We start from the raw sequence: 12,707 nt of genomic DNA, 5'->3' as shown, positions 1-12,707 counted from the left end.
GCCTTCACACTGAGACCTGTTCTGTGAGTGCATGAGGGAAAATTGTAACCCAGCTTCAGTCATATTTGAAAACAATTTGATTAATTGAGTTATTACAGGGGCACCTGGTTGCTGGTGCCATTTCCTCCAATGATTTATTTCTTTGTACTGAGTTTTGTCTGTAGCTTCCAAAGTCATCAACATACTGGCAAGTCTCCCTCACAAACAAATAACTTAGGTGATTCTTATTAAAGCCCAAGTGTCTCTTTGAGCTCCCCAAAGGTGTTTAATTAAGAAAACTAAAATGTGTTCAATACATTGCAAGAGACAGAGATGTCACAATATGATCAACAAAGCCAGGTTTTTCTTTATTAAGATAATTTGGAGAAGCCTGATAATTGTTGGTTTCAACTGTAAAAGCACATTAAATTCATACCATGATATGTCATTCTTAGTTACATAAAAGTCTAATTAGAAGTTAGATCCAATTAGCAAATCCAAATGTGTTGAAAAGTCTAATTATCAGAGCTAGTGTAGCCCTCTTGCCAAATTTAAAAGCTTATGGAAATTCTTCTGAGCTTGTGTTCTTTGCTGAGGTTACTGAGAGTCTATCCTCAATTGCATTGTTTGACAATCACTTTCTAATTACTTCAAGGTTTTATTTTCCTAGACCAAATATTGGTGGGAAAATGGCAATGATGACGACACTGAATTCCTAGATCCCTACAGGCTAATCGCTTGATTTCCAGCTCAACCAATGACATGGAAGGCAGACATATTAATGAGGACATGGCCCAGCTGCTGCAGCAAAGACAGGCATATCTTTCTGCCTCCAGAGGTGTGTTTTAAGTTTGATCAGACTGTGGTCAGTTTGCCCAAGAACCTGATCTCTATCGCATCCATTGACCTTGACCTTCTTTGGGCATCTGCTGCAGTAAGGTTGGTAGAATAATACATACCATGGTATTTCTAGACCATGAACCCTCAAGTTCCGAATTTCCGAGTCATGGCCTTCTTTGACTACAACTAAATACAGTCAGTATTCTATAAAGTTGTTTTGTTTATTTGTTTTGGTTTGGGGTTTTTGTTTTTTGTTTTGTTTTGTTTGTTTTTTTTTCTTTTGTTATGTTTTTGTTTTTGAGACAGGGTTTCTCTGTGCAATCTTGACTTTGTTGGAACTCATTTTGTAGGCCAGGCTGGCCTCCAACTTAGAGATCTACCTGCCTCAGCCTCCCAAATGCTGGGATTAAAGGTGTGCGCATCCACCGCCTGGTAATATTCTAAAAAAATTAATGCATTCTCTTGTACTTAAGTTGGAAATAACAAGAAAAAGTGGACTGGGTAGAAATAGGTAAATATTTGTCATCCTGACTTTAGTAGTATGTTGGACACTATTTGCATTATTTATGCTATGTAATGTCTCTTCTCATTTTGCTCTTTAACTTTCATTTTGTGTAAGACTGTACCAAACACATACACATTTTCATGCATATAGGCTGCAAGACAAATGTATTTTCCCACATGATGACATTGAGAGTTCTGTGCTATTTTTCATTGTGTGCATTTTGACAGTAACACTTGCCTGTAGTTCTTGTCTCTTAATAACCACAGGCTGGACTTTAAGATTAGCGAATCCCTTCTCTGTCAGTACTTCTCTTACATGTATGAAGATTTCTCAAATAACCACCATGAATACCAAAATTGATTATCTTCTAAGAGTAGATATTATAGGAAAAATATTTAGGATATAGGGTTCTTTTTAAAGTAGAAATAAAATATAATACTGATTAAGTATCCAAATGGGCCACAGCAAACCACTGAGAAGTCAAAATGATAGGTATTTCCTATATTGAGCACATTTTGAAAGCATTCTTAAATGATTTCTGAGTGTCAGTCACAGAGTTGATGTTTTATGCAGGGCATTTAACTGTCCCAGCAACTTCATGAGATGGCCCTGTTAGCATTACTATTTCATAGACATCATCACACCTAAGGTCTCACATGAGGTCACATATCTACTAAGAGATGAAACTAGGGTTGCAACTAATTTCACGTAAGTTCCATTGTCAGGATTTTAAAATGAATTTTGTCTCATGCCTGCTTAATCCTTTTCATAAGTATGATGCATTTGAGGTGGTAGAAGATATATTTATGTTTCTGTGCTAAGGAAACTGAGGTGCATAACTGTGAAGTGGTTTGCCCAACTTAAAACTTTCAAAACAAAATTATCATAATTTTATAAGATTTACACACTATACAATGTGTCAATTAACTGAGAGTTTTACTTTTGTTAACTCAATTAATTCTCAAAACCCTTGAAGGAAGGGATGATTCTTGTCCACATGTTGTAGAAGAGGATTCTGAGGACAGCTAGGTGCTCTCTGTCTATCCTATTATCGTTTATCTGTGTAGCAGTCAGGATGGCAGTAAGTAGAGGGAGAAGTAGAAAATGAAGTAAACACAAGGTGTTCAAAAACATCGCAATGTTCTGCTTTGAAAGATCAACTTAGGTAAAATAAATGCCAAACTCCTGTAAGTTCCTCTAAGTCATAAGGACATGTCCTAAACAGTCTCAGCTGGACATGCCAATAAACAGCAGCAGCATGCAGGGGCAGTGCTGAGCTCTCACATCTTTCTGATGCATTTCTCATGTATCAAGGTCTCTTGTTTTTTGCACATACTCTCTCATCTCCCTGAGGTTCACTTCCAGTTACTCTGCTTGATATTAACAATTCCTTCTAATTATAAGCAACCAAAAATAAGTGACGTTCCCATATATTCACATTGAATCACTTCTTACAAGAAGTAATACTCCTTGAGGCACAGCAGTCGTGAGAGGCAGAATGTTTGCGCAACTCTGGAGGGACTGCACCCAGGGCCAAACACAGGGCTTCTCTAGCTACCTTTCTGCTGTCCTTTGAAATCTCTTGAACTTGGTGGCCCTGGCAGTATGGTGAAGGTTGTTTTTTGTCTGACTAGGTTTTTGCTTTTGCTTCTGTTTTGTTTTGTTTTGTTTGTTTGTTTCTCTTTTTCAAAGAAATTGTAGAGTAATAGTGAGAATACATACAACCTCATACTCTCTTTTACCGAGGATTTTAAAAGAATTTTTGTTTTCTCGTAAGTGTGTGGGCATGCACACATGATTGCTGGTACCCTTGGAGCCTAGAAGAGGGAGCTGGAGCTGGAGTTACTGGTGGTTCCAAACTATTTGATGGAGGTTCTGTGAGCCGAACTTCAGTCCTCTACTAGAGCAGTCAGACTCCTCAACTGTTGAGTGTCTATCTAGCTTACTCATCTCATTCAGACTCTATTCAGTTAAATTAATAGAGTACACTCTCCAAATTAAAAAGAAAAAATTGACTCCTGCAGCAAATGGAATTTGCAGAAAGTCTCCCTGTTAATGGTGAAAAGGATTTACTATCTAGGTACTGAGGAGATGCCTCAGTGAATAAAGTGGTTGATGCACAAGCATGAGAATCTGAGTTCGAATCCCCCAGTACCATGTTAAAACTAGGCACAGGGAAGGCACACACTTCCATAATCCCAGTACTGGATCTCAGGGAGTACTTGTCAACCAGTCAGTCCAAAACATGGAGCCCCAGATTCAGCAAGAGACCTTTTTAAAAAAAGAATAATGGTGAAGACTTGAATTCGACCTCTGGCCTCTCCATGTGTGTGCTCGTGGATATGCTCCTACATACATGCATAGCCATGCCTGTACAACACACACACACACACACACACACACACACACACACACACACTGATCCACTGTCCAGGTCCTGGAAATCTTGAAAACATTGGGAAGACTTAAAAAGTAAAGTCCAGAAATTCTACATCTTTTCAACAGCAGTATATAGATTTCCTGTATTTTCTGGTTATTGCCTGAAGTCATTTCAGAACCTTTAAAATGCTTAGTGTTCTAATTATTTCCTTCATTGGAGCTTTGGCAATAATAACCATGTAGTCTCAGTTAAATCAATGGAATAGCTTGTGTTCAACAAACTGGCTGATGCATTTGCATGAGCACAGTAGCGCCCCTAACATTAATGCATGCTAACAGTCAAGTTTATATATTTACTCTTTTCTCCTCAATGCTTTCACTTTTCATTGGCCACGGGCTGCAAAGGATGACTTTTGACTCTGGAGTTTCACACCACTGTTTTTCAAACAGTGTTAGATGTCAAAAAGAGCTGAACTGTTCAACTTTAATTTTATGCTTAATAGTTTGTAGACTTTAATAAGGGGGGTCCAGAGAGCTCTAATTGAATATGAGTAGAAGGGCCAGCATTTATGGCCTGTGCTCACATGGAACAAAGAAATACTGGCTATATTATCAAAGCACCAGGGAGGACATGGCTGAGAACTTACGCTGCCAACTTCATCGACTTGTTTCCTCAGCCTTGGGGCTAAAAGGGGAAACAGCTGATATTCAGTCAAGCCAGCTTTAAAGGCAGAGGTTTAGAAATGTGAAGGATTTATTTGGTAAATGTTGCATCTGCAATGGTCTAGAAATACAAGGAAAAATATATTTGGCATATTGGCTCAGAAACATTCTTTATAAAGTTATATGGCAATGTTTTCTGCTTAGACACGCACCAGAATGTGGTGGCTCAGTAACTGTCCCAATATTAATTCTATTTTTGTTATTCTCCACCCATAAAGTAGTTTCAATTTATGGGACTTGCTTCCTGGGTCATAGTTAGGTGCTTCTGTGGGTCTGCTCCCACAGCTGGGCTACTGCCACAGTCCTTCTTTGAGCTTACAGGGAATGATTTCCCATGCTTGCATTTCTGGCAGGAAAATGTCATTGAAAAAAAAAAAGTAAACAGAAAAAAAAAAGCCAGGCAATGGTCTCAGCACTTGGGAGGCAGAAGGTAGGTAGATCTCTGAGTCTGAGGCCAGCCTGGTCTACAAGAAGTAGTTCTAGGACACTGTCAAGGCTACACAAAGAAACCCGGTCTTGAGAAAAAACAAAAAACAAAACACAAAACAACAACAGAAAAGAATCAAATGACTCAACCACTTGTGTGTGTGTGTGTGTGTGTGTGTGTGTGTGTGTGTGTGTGTGTGTGGTATGTATTTGTGTATGTACCTTGCTATTGAAAACCAAACGTGGGCCAGTGAGATGGCTCAAAGGATAAAAGGGGCTTGTCATTAAGCCTGAGAACCTGAGTTCAATCCCCAGAACCCACACAGTAAAAGGAGAACTGACTCCTGCAGGTTGTCCTCTGGCTTCCACGTGTGCACCCTGACATCCATGAGCACATATACCATACCATATGCAAATACTTAAATCAATAGGAAGATAAAAGCTTCTACAATGCAAATAAGATGACCTTGTTAACTAATGCCTACAAAAGAAGAATATGACAAACGGCACACACACACACACACACACACACACGTACACGTACACACAAACATATAATAATAGAAAAGGCTCAAATATATTAGGCTTTCATAATAACCACTTTCAGTTATCAGCTATCACTTAACTGATTTAATACTACAGCATAATGATGCTTTCCTTTCTTTCTTATCTCTTCCTGGTATTAAGCCATCATTATACTGGACTTAGGGGCCACATGCCACAGCAATTAACATTACATACTGAAGAATTCGGTTGCTTAAGTTTGAGCAGTTACCAAAAGTTAAGAGGTGAATTATACTGGCCTCAGTTTCCTCCGTCTCATATGGGAGCTAGAAAGGACTTTGTCCCAGGGCTATTGGGCCACTTGTTGATGTCCTATGTGTCAAGCACTGAGACCTGTTCCTAGCACAAAGACTGGGGGAGAACTTGGTGTTGTTTATTGGCTATATTCTTTTGTTTCTACTAAATCCTGTTCCCAGAGCGGTTTCCAAATTTAGTAATAAAACACATCTCTAAAGGTGGAGTTCGAAGCTATATTGGAACCTAGAAAAATCTGAAAATTTGTGATGATTCAGCCAAAACCTAGAACAATGAAATAAGAATCTCATGGTGGGGTCCTCAGTCCTCAGCACTGTATGAGCCTTCCAAGATGATTCCTGTTCATGGGTGAGATAATTCCAAAACATGTTGGAGAACCAGGGGAATGAAACTTACCAACTGACTATTTTACACCATTATGCTAAGGTCTCTCTTCTACTGGCATCTTTTGCAAAGGCTGGCAAGCAACATCTTCTTCATTAAGCTATTTATGTTCCTTAATTAAAATTGGATGTGAATGTAAAATCTCTGTGAAGCAAGAATGTTGCCTAGCTTGCCCATGGGTGTACTTGGGTTGTCTCAGTGTGGTTGTATGGAAACCACCAGATAGGTCCCAACAGATGCAGGCATGAGTTAGAACTCATGCTTTCCTTATTGTTCATCCATTTCCCTTGTTCTCCAATTAAAAGTAAATTTAACAAAAACCCAAGGCCCAGTCTGAGCATGGGTCCTTCTCCCGTACTGCACCCTGGCCATTCTCTTCATTTTTCAGAATGGCTCATCTCACTCAAACCAAATGTGATTAGCTTTGCATTTCCATCTTAACAGAATGTTCTTTTTCGATAATATTTTAGCATTTAGTGACTAAACCATATAAAGCTTGCTGGATTTTGTTGTTGTTTTTTGTTTTGTCTTGTATTGAAACCACCTGGCAGCTTAGCTCCTCTAGATCTCTTCAGTCCTTGACATAGCTCGTTTGGTAATGTTCATATTTATTGAAGACTTCTTATGAGGCAGAAATGGTGCCAAGCTCTGGATACTATTTAATTTATGGTTTTGCTCTACTTGTGTCAGGAAAGTACTAAATTATCCCAATTTTAACAGATGTGGAAATGGAGAATTAGAAAGATTAATTGACCTGTTTCAGGTTGTTTAGCTAGCTAGTGACGGAGCCAGAATTTGAACACAGGTGATTTAGCTTTAGAAACCGTTAGGGCATTCTGACCTTAGTCATTAAGATGCTTTTTCAGACTGAAGGAAAACAAGGTGCATATAAACAGATCTAACGGGTTTTTGAAAATTCATTTTCCGACACCAGACTTTGAGGAACTGTAATTGCCTATGCTAAACATTCCTTTTGTTTTTCAGTGATCCATGCTTGTCTTCCACTATATGGAACTAACGACTTGTGACTAATATTCACGGAGAATGCATTGTATTTTGTGAATGAGTTCTATAACTATGTCAGTGTGGAAAAAGACTGGCTTGTAATGACTGATCAGGAAGACATGAGCATTGAACACTGGATTTTCAAGTTGAGTTTTTTCTTTCAGAAAAATTGATGTTTTTGAATCTTATTCTCTTCTACTAAGATGAAATGGGTTGTTAATGAAAAAAATTCTGTACTTGCCTTCATAACTCACAGCTTATTAGTGAAAGGATTAATTCTGTAATTTTTGTGGAGAGTTTCTCTTTACTACATTTGATTTGTCTAGTGCAGTGGTTCCTCATGTTTCAACCCTTTAATATAATTCCTCACGCTGTGGTGACCCCAACCATAAAATTATTTTTGTTGATAATTTATAACTGTAGTTTTACTGCTGTTATGAATTATAATGTGAATACTTTTGGAGATAAGAGGTTTGTCCAAGGGGTCATGACCCATAGGTTAAGAACCACTGGTCTAGCATGTGCATGTGTGTACAGCACATGACACTGCACGTATGTTGAGGTCAGAGGAGAGGAAGGCTTGTGGGATAGCCATGTGGGGTCTAGGGATCAAACTCAGGCTGTCAGGCCTGGCAGGAGAACCTTTACCTACGGAACCATTCATTGGTTCCAAGTAGCTTCTTAGATTATTAGCAAAGTAAATTAAAACATATAGAAACATGATAAGTGTAAATGCAAAGACCATTGTATCAACTAAAGGGAGACATAGAAATATTTACAAAACCCTTGACTTAATTTTGTTTGTAGATATGCATCAAGTACCTAGAATGCTACTCTGCACATAGTTTATAAATAGTAGATAGTTGGCAGAGGAATTAATTGGCTTTTTTTTCCTCAAAGGAAACAATAACTTCCAGTAGTGTAGAGGCATTTTGTAACATGAGGGCTTTACCATAAGATGAATCATCTTATCTCATAGAAACTGTCTAGCAGTTGTTTAATAAATTAGATTCCTAACCACAGCCATTCTTGTTGGGGAACAAGAAGCTCTTGTTCAGGCTTCCCTGTCACATCCATTGTAGAATGTGAAATCAACATTACAATCAGTTTACCTCATGCATAGTAATGTATGTCTAAGTCACTAAGAGGTTTTCCTTTCAGGATCCTTCTTTATTGCATATCTGTGCTCAGACATTGTTGAGGCATTTATTGCTTGTATATATTGTATATAGTTATTGTACTTATTGTATATAGTTTTTCTTATATTAGTTATAGCTTATTTTCTTTTTTCTTTTTATTAGAATAGAAGAGGGAAAGGTGGTGATATTTTAATTGTGCTGAAATGTGATATTTTATTTGTATGTTAATAAATAAAGTTGCCTGGAGATCAGAGTTCAAATAGCCATTAAGCAAAATTCTGGCATGGTAGCACATGCCCTTAATCTGGTCACATGGCAGGCAGAGTCTCTGTGTGGTCATGGACACAGCCAAGCATGGTGACACAAGCCTTTAATCCCAGTACTAACCATAGAGACCTGGAGGTCTGTATAGACAGTCAGTGATGAGGAAGTCATGTGGCTGGGCTTAAAGTCAATGAGAAGGCAGAACAGAAAGGAATAAAAACACAAATCAGGCAGGAAATAACTCTCTCTGGGGAAGCTCCTGCTGGTGGTAAGCTAAAGCTAGTTGTGGCTATTGCTCTGATCTCTTTGGATATTTCCTCTGTATTTGGCTCTGTGTTTCTTATTTACTAAGACTGTTTAGAATTTCTTCTATGCACATTTAATAAAAAAAAACAATGATTTTGGGTTTCACTGGTAATTGTGAATCACCAAATGACTGGCCATGCCTTTGAGTATCCTTAGCACCTTTGAAGACAATTCTTATTTCACTGCAGAATATTACAAACTTTTTTTTTTGTGGTTTTTCGAGACAGGGTTTCTCTGTGTAGCTTTGCGCCTTTCCTGGGACTCACTTGGTAGCCCAGGCTGGCCTTGAACTCACAGAGATCCACCTGCCTCTGCCTCCTGAGTGCTGGGATTAAAGACGTGCGCCACCACCGCCCGGCTTGTTACAAACATTTAAACAGTTGAGACTTCCATAAGTCAGGATTTCCTCATTAAGTGTAATGTAAAACGCTAGCATATACATAGAGAATTACCATGTTTTTATGGATTTGTTTCCTTATCGTTCTTCTTATCAACTATGTTAAATATTCTCAATATTTAACTATTGTCAAGGAATAGATAGAACAACTACTCATATCTGAAAATCAAGAGAAGGGGCAAGAGGGATTGGAAAATGAGTCTTGGACCTACTGATCAGAACAATATGTAAGAGATTTAGTAATGAATAATCTATAAACACCCCAAGAACATCAGCATTTAGCCATATGTTCATACATTCTAGCTCAGTCTTGGTACACTCACAGAGGTCTCAGTCTACAACCTCATCCAGTGTCAGTATATGCCTCTACTATTCTCATTTCTCCATTTGGAACTGTACATTAAAGACTAGGACATTTGAAAGCATCCTTATATGTGGTGATAGATTGCGTACCCTAATAAAATTTGCCTGAAGATCAGAGAACAGAACAAGCCACTAGATTAAATACAGATGCCAGACACTGGTGGTATACACATTTAATACCAGCACTTGAGATCTCATGCCTCTGTTACCAGTATTTGGGAAGTACACACGCCTTTAATCATAGCAGTAGGAAAGAAGTAATATGGATGGGTGGAGAAAGGTATATAAGGTGCAAGGAGACAGGAACTAAGGCCCCAATTAAAAAAAAATAGGATAAATAGGTAGATCATTGAATCTACACTGAAGAAAAAGGGGAAGATATAAAACTGACAAAAGGTAGACTATTGAATGTATTATGAAAAGGAAAAAGAGAGAATATGGATATAATAAGATAAAAAAGGAGATTGTGGAATCTACTTTTAAAAAGGAACTACTTGTTTTAAATAAGATAAGTAATGAAAATTTTTTTGGTCTGAGTTTATCGGATGTTACTGGACTGGACATTGTTAATATATATAATGGAGTTTTTATCTGAATCTATCAAATGTTAATGGACTAGACATCATAAATGTAATTTTTGGCTGTATATATTGTATATACTTATTGGGTAGTTTTTCTTGTATTAGTTATAAGCTTTCTTTAATTTTAGGCAAAAAGAAAGGAAATGTGGTGGTATTGTGTTCCCTAAAATATTGTGTACCTTAATAAACTTATCTGGGGTCAGAGAACAGAAAAGCCACTAGTTAGGCAGTGATAGCACACACCTTTAATCCTAGCATTCCAGAGGCAGAAATCCATCTGGGATCTCTGTGAGTTGAAGGCCACATTGGAAACAGCCAGGCATAGTGACTCACGCCTTTAATCCCAGAAAGCAAGACTTTAATCCTAGGGAGTGATGGTAGAAAGCAGAAAGGTATATAAGGCGTGAGGATCAGAAACTAGAAGCATTTGGCTGGTTAAGCATTTAGCTTGTTAAGCATTTGACCTGGTTAAGCTTCAGGCTTTCGAGCAGCAGTTCAGCTGAGAGCCATTGGGATGAGGACACAGAAGCTTCCAGTCTGAGGAAACAAGATCAGCTGAGAAGTTGACCAGGTGAGGTTAGCTGTGGCTTGTTCTCTGACCATCCAGTATTCACCCCAATACCTGGCTCAGGTTTGATTTTATTAGTAAGAACCTTTAAGATTCATGCTACACTTTTCAGCAGAAGCCCTTTTGATTAGACCCCTTTTGGCTGAGGATTCAGAGACATTCATTGAGAAGATTTGTGGAGATGGCAAAGTGAGAAGTAGCCGTGGCCATTTAGCAATTCGTGTTACACATATACACAGTATAAATTAGAAAGTCACAAACACTTTGAAATCCCTGTGAAATGTGTAGGTTCAAAAAAAAGGTCTAAGAAGAACTTAATTTTATATCTCAGTTTGATTCTTGGTACAGAGGCATTCTACAATCATTAAAACCAAAAGAAAAAAAAAGCAGCAAACCCTGAGGAAAGAGCGAAAATGTCTTCTAGTAATACTGTACTCAAATATCTAGTTCTCTAAAAAATTAAAAAGGATTTAAAAACAAAGAGGAGGTGTTTCATAGACCCCCACAAAGTTCACAAGCCACTGTCAAGGCTAGTGGCTGTTGTCCTTAACCTTATGGCAGGTCCCTATTGCTGAGGACAACACTTATTTATGTCATTAAATAGGGAGAAGATGAGCTGGTGCTCAACTTGAAGCTTCACCCCTACGGACTAGCATTCAGAGTGCTTGGCAGTACTCTTCATGCTACTAGAAGAGACAAATAATCACCGATATCACTAAGCTACAAACCCTGTGACCAAATTACCAGTGACCTGCCTGATAGATATCTTGCTGCAATAGTGGTACTTCTGATTGGATTTAAGGCCTATTCCATTGGATGGGATCTATACCTGACACTGATCAAGTGTCAGGATCCTGTGACTGCAGGGTTGGGGATTTAGCTCGGTGGTAGAGCGCTTGCCTAGCAAGTGCAAGGCCCTGGGTTCAGTCCCCAGCTCTGAAAAAAAAAAAGACAAAAACCTGTGACTAGACAGGTGATGGGCCACAGGGGAACACCTACTACTGTTATTCAGCTAAAGGAACATAGCAATAAAATAACTGCTAATGACATATTGCTCTACCCATAGATCAGTGCCTTGCTCAACTTGTATCAGAGATGCTTTCTATTTCAGTAGATGGTAACTAGCACAGAGATCCACAGCTGAGCAATATGCAGAGAGTGAGAGATTTTGGAGCATTCAGTCTTAACTGTGATGCCGTTATTAAACCTTTGCCCTCAAGACTCAGGGATATATGCAGAAGAGGAGGCATACAGATTGTAAGTGCCAGAAGTGGTAGATGACTCCAAGGAACCAGGGTCTTCCAGACCCAACAGGACTGATATGAACTCACAGAGACTGTGACCTCACACACAAGGTCTGCACAGAGGCAAATAAGAGAAAGTGCTAGAAGCAGTTAGAAGAGGAGGTAAACACAAAGTCCCACCCCAACCAGAAACTATTTGCACTTGATGACTTCTGGGAAAAGGAAAATCAATTTTCTCCAATGGAACACTCCAGGTCAGGCCCTATGCCCAGGAGTAGTTGACCAAAAAAATGGATTACATGCTTTTGTGTGTGTGTGTGTGTGTGTGTGTGCTTTTTGGTTCTTTTGTTGGTTTTTTTTGGGGGGAGGTGATATTTTTTTCTCTTATTGGTTTTTGTTTGTTTTGAATTTTCGGTTTTGGTTTTGGTTTGGTTTGATTTTTGAGAGAGATGTGGGGGGAAACAAGAGTATCAAATTGGGCAGGTAGGGGAGGTAGGGAGATAGGGAGGATCTGGGAAGAATTGTTTGAGGGGAGAATGTAATCAAAATGTATCAAAATATTTTAAATTAAAAAGATTAAAGCAACAAGAAATAAGAATGCACTCCCCATCCAAAGAGAAACAAAATCTGAGGACAGGTGTCTTAACAATCACCATACAATTGTCCTTGTTATATGCTCATAGCACTAAAAGAAAGTGTGGAGAAAGTCAAGAAATGATTTGCAAACAAAACCCAAATATCCATAGATATGGAACCTCCTTAGACAAAAGGAAATCCTTGTTCTT

At 38.5% G+C, this 12,707-nt stretch overlaps 1 protein-coding gene across 2 annotated transcripts in view; it reads right to left on the bottom strand.

Moving 5' to 3' along the window:
- Grid2 (glutamate ionotropic receptor delta type subunit 2) overlaps positions 1–12,707 on the bottom strand; it is a 1,417,491-nt gene that overhangs the window by 379,148 nt on the left and 1,025,636 nt on the right. The gene's annotated exons all lie outside the window — the stretch shown is intronic.

The sequence above is a fragment of the Peromyscus maniculatus genome, chromosome 3 (assembly GCF_049852395.1).
Source record: "Peromyscus maniculatus bairdii isolate BWxNUB_F1_BW_parent chromosome 3, HU_Pman_BW_mat_3.1, whole genome shotgun sequence".
Taxonomy (NCBI): domain Eukaryota; kingdom Metazoa; phylum Chordata; class Mammalia; order Rodentia; family Cricetidae; genus Peromyscus; species Peromyscus maniculatus.
This window is presented reverse-complemented; position numbering and strand designations above follow the sequence as displayed.